The 4,777-nt window shown below is 36.0% G+C and overlaps 1 long non-coding RNA gene across 1 annotated transcript; it reads right to left on the minus strand.

The window, feature by feature from the left end:
* Positions 1-498: 498 nt before the first annotated feature.
* Positions 499-4,460, minus strand: LOC140009670 (uncharacterized). Its single transcript, XR_011817168.1, has 3 exons — positions 3,811-4,460; positions 1,463-1,518; positions 499-658 (listed from the first exon to the last, which is right to left on the minus strand). It is a non-coding gene; the product is annotated as an uncharacterized lncRNA (long non-coding RNA).
* Between the last annotated feature and the right edge of the window lie 317 nt (positions 4,461-4,777).

Genomic DNA, 4,777 nt, shown 5'->3' on the forward strand with positions numbered 1-4,777 from the left:
CATGAGAGAACCACCAATATATGGTTGTGGTATACCAGCCACAGTCAAGACTTCATGGACAGCTGAGAATCTAGAAAAGAAATTCTATGGATGTACCGATTATGAAGTAAGTCTTTGCTACAGAATATTTTGTTTTCTTTTTTTTTTTTGGAGAATTTGAGCTCCTAAGAGACAATAAGTGTTCTCCATGACCAGCTGTGACGACCCCACTTCCCCCTAAGGCGAACCAGAGGGTTGGCGGGCCGTCTGCCCAGCTCTCGCCAGGACTCACGCACGCACACTAACCCGGATCCTTCCGAAGAATAACCTAATCTGTTACAAAACAACTTTTCCCAGATAGGATCATCCTTAAATCTACATTAACTTCAGAGATAGCAGTAAAGAAGATAGCCAGTCGACGGCTCTTATACATCTCACGCGTTACCTCTAAGGTATAAGGTCGTACCAATCCGGATATATACTGTCACACACCACGATTACAACCATACAAGCCAAACATAATAATTAGGGTTTAAACATTTTCCAGCTTCAAGTGGCAATCCAAAATAACCAATACGTTTTTCAATTCACAATACAATACAACGGTAAACTGCAGTCTTAAGATTCAAGTACAAATTAAAAGAAATCAGCACTGCTCAGATTTCTCAAACTTCAAGACCTGTCAAGGAAAACAATTAAACGTGGGGTGAGCTAAAGCTCAGTGGTGCCCCAAAAACATGCAATCAATTAAAACAATTAGCACGTATTGATTCGACTGAAGTAAACAAATAGGAAGGCGATAATACCCAAGTGTACCTTAGACTGGTCGAGGGATTCACCCAACGACGTTACGTCCTGAACTTACATTATTATTATTGACTCGTCGAGGGATTCACCCAACGACTTTACGTCTAGCACTTGATTTACTCTTATTGACTCGTCGAGGGATTCACCCAACGACTTTACGTCTAGCACTTGATTTACTATTATTGACTCGTCGAGGGATTCACCCAACGACTTTACGTCTAGCACTTGATTTATTATTATTGACTCGTCGAGGGATTCACCCAACGACTTTACGTCTAGCACTTGATTTACTCTTATTGACTCGTCGAGGGATTCACCCAACGACTTTACGTCTAGCACTTGATTTATTATTATTGACTCGTCGAGGGATTCACCCAACGACTTTACGTCTAGCACTTGATTTACTCTTATTGACTCGTCGAGGGATTCACCCAACGACTTTACGTCTAGCACTTGATTTATTATTATTGACTCGTCGAGGGATTCACCCAACGACTTTACGTCTAGCACTTGGATTCACAAAAAAAATGCTTTACACAAGTCACCACTCGAACGACTAGTGTGGTAAAGTACACACCGCTCACTTCGATGGATCAAAACCAATTTTTGCGATTATCACACTTAAATTCAAGGAAGCACTTAATCATGTAAGAATAGAACAAACAGGGACACTCACCAAGAGTGAAGTTCAGATGTCAAATTGGGATTCGAGTTCCACTTCCTCACGATACCCTAAAATAACAAATATTGAAACTATAAGTTTTTACTCCGTTTTTAAGCTTATAGACATTGAGGTATAATTACATACTACTAATTCACTTTCCCTTAGGAAATCAAGAGTCCCTTGGGTTAATACGTGACAAAGTAGAAGGATTGTTTCCTATAGTTTTCATTAAGATACTTTTCCTGAAAAAAATAACTTGTATTACTTTCTTGAAATAAATCGACAAATCTCTTAATATCCACGTTAGGAAGTTACTTTGAACATTTCTTTAAAGCTATGGTTTTTGCAAAATTATTACTAAACTATTTTACCTAAAAATAAGGTTTCTTGCCGAGTAAGTTTCTCAAGCTTTTCACTAAAATTAGTAAAACTCGTATTTTGGAACTTTTCCTATAGTTAACTATCCAAGTGCAAAGCTTAAGGAAAGAAAAGGAGTTAAAATAAGACTTAAAGTTTTCAAAAGCTATAGAACTTATTTACTATAGCTATCAAGGCTAGTTTGAGCTAAAGGAAATTATCGAGTTGGAAAATTTTTAGGCAAAGCACTAGATATGGAGTTTTATAATATAATACTAGCTGGAAAAATATTTTTGATTAATTTGACCACAGTTACTCGAGTTCGCTAAGTCGATACAACTTCCACAGCTCCGATTCCGTTTCGAAATCATAATATGAATCAAAATGTGGTAAAAATCACATAACAAATTACTAGGACTTCGTCAATCATTAGCCTTAAATTTCAACAAGTGCATTTCCGAATAAACTAACATGATCAACCAAGGCTTCATCAATCATTAGCACTTGGTCTCAGCAAACCCAACATAAGCAAGTAAAAGTAAAAGTAAAGCTTCCAAGACATTCCAGCAATTCACTTTCATCACACCGTGGTACTTATAAAGTCATTCAAATGGCCAAGGGCTTCATCAATCATTGGCCCTTGACGACATTAGTTACTTCCAACTACAATTGAATCAAGAATTTGAACCACAAGTAAGATAAAATCTCAATCCAAATTCAAGTTTAGTTTCTCAAAGAAACAGGATATTCATGCAAAACAGTCTACTTTAAACATTCACAGACAGCGATACACATGGAGGAAAAATACGAAATCTCTATAGGTCAAAGGCCTATGATTCTAGTTTCAAATACCACTGACGGCGCCTTAAACGGATTTTCCTACACCAAGATATAAACATTTTATCGAGACTGGTCAGGGACATCCGAAAATCTGGAGTTTCATTTTCCACTAATGAAAAACTCCTTTTTTTTTTTTCTTTTAACACCAACATGTTTTTATTTCAAGCCGTCCATGCATTCCTTATAGATTCCCAAACAACATATTCCAGGCATTTTAACCATTATATTTTCAAGAAAATTTCCAGAATCCAAGTTGATAATTCAACTCAATATTCGGCAATCACAAGAGAATTTCCAGCAATTGTATACTAGCGTTTTTGGTTCCAACTTTATATGTACTAATTGGTTCGTTGCTAAACAAATTGTATATCTTGAAATTTGCATCTCTTATGAAATTCTGAGCCACCATAATCCAAGGAAATAAAATAAATTTCCAGAAACAAATTACAATTTTCCCAACGATATTGAAATTCTGGATCATACCCCTTCGGCTATCACCCAAAATTTCCAGCAACCAATCTACTTTAGTTCGAATTTTTCCTTGGTTTAAGTATGGTATTAGGTACTCAATTCAGCGTTTAAACACTTAGCTAACTAGTTGACATTTTTAACTCAAAAATTGAATTCAATTAGCAACTACAAATTTCCCAAAAATCCAGAAATTCTCCCATGAGCCTCGGTGATCATGCATGAACCACTTTCAAATTTTCCTTTTTATTTTTCTGGTTTAGGCCATCTCATTGCTACATGCACAGCTTAACTGATTAGTTATTGACTAATTAAGCACAGGGATCAATTCAGAGGGTCACATTTAGGCAAGTTAAACTTACATTTTCTGCTCAAGCTCACGGCAACATTACTACATCAAAACAGAATTTCTTATGTTCCTTGGTTCATCATCCGAAAGTTCCAAGTTCCCATGCAAAGCTTTGAACAATTTAATTAGTTAGTGATTAGTTAATTAAACATCACAACAAGCTCAGAATAACAGAGTTTGATCATCTAAGGTAGCATCATTCCAATCAGTCTCGGATGAAGCACTATCGCACATCAGAAAATTTTTGCTGTTTTTGTAACTACCATCCGAAGTCTAATAATCAACATGCAAGATTTTAAGTTAGCTCCAGAACCCTCTAATCAACTCAAACTAGATCAAGAAGTACCTCTGCTAATGCTCCGTTCACGCACGAACAAATCTGGGCAGAATTATTTCCCTAGGCTCGCGACTGGTTTGGGGTTGTCTTGGCTGAGCAGATGGTGGAGCTGTGGTGGTTGTTGCGGCTGGAAAACTGGGTGTAGCTTGCGGATTTCAGCTCTCCTACCTTGCTCCAGCTGCTGATCCGAAAGGGAAATGGTGTTGTGGAGCTGAGGTGAGAAGTTGGATTGTGAAGAAAAGTGGAGGTGGAGCCGCGGTTTTGGCAATGGAGGTAGAGTGCTTGTGCGGTTGTGTGTTGGAGTGGGAAAGAAATGTATTGGCCGAATGTGAGGTGGTGACAGACGGTTATTTCGTGAGGTTGTGAGGGTAATTTTGATCTTTTCACTTGCTCTCCTAATATCCACTCCTAATATCCACTTAAGTCCCTATTTCTAACTTAATCTAATTCCAAAATTTATCCCAAATGTAATTTGAATACTTAATAATATACTAATCTCGCAAAGATTTGATTATCGAGATTTTAACGTCCTAAGTATACTAAGTGTACTTGTAATGGTTTTGTCTAAAATTATCAAATGCAACTTAATACTAAGGTTCCTATTAACTCTTAACATTATTAACGATTAAATTAGCTATCGGAATTCAAAGAGTTTGTTTTTAAGCAATAAAATTACTCTAACTCGAGAAATATTAATTTAGTGTAACAAAACCGAATAATTCAATATTGGGCACAATTATATTATTTTTTTTTTTACATAGAAATTATCTTTACACTTTTATTTCAAAACAATTAATTACAATACTAGAATTCAAAAAAGAAATTTAATTCTTAGATCAATGAAATAGTTTACCATCGAAATATGAAGTTAATGTAACAAAACTAAGAAGTTTGGTAGTCTAGCACAATTCTTTTATTTTGCACATAACGTTTATTTCTATGTACTTATTTAAAAACAATGGGACTTAGTGCTAAA

This window comes from Coffea arabica, chromosome 6e (genome assembly GCF_036785885.1).
Source record: "Coffea arabica cultivar ET-39 chromosome 6e, Coffea Arabica ET-39 HiFi, whole genome shotgun sequence".
Classification (NCBI taxonomy): Eukaryota; Viridiplantae; Streptophyta; class Magnoliopsida; order Gentianales; family Rubiaceae; genus Coffea; species Coffea arabica.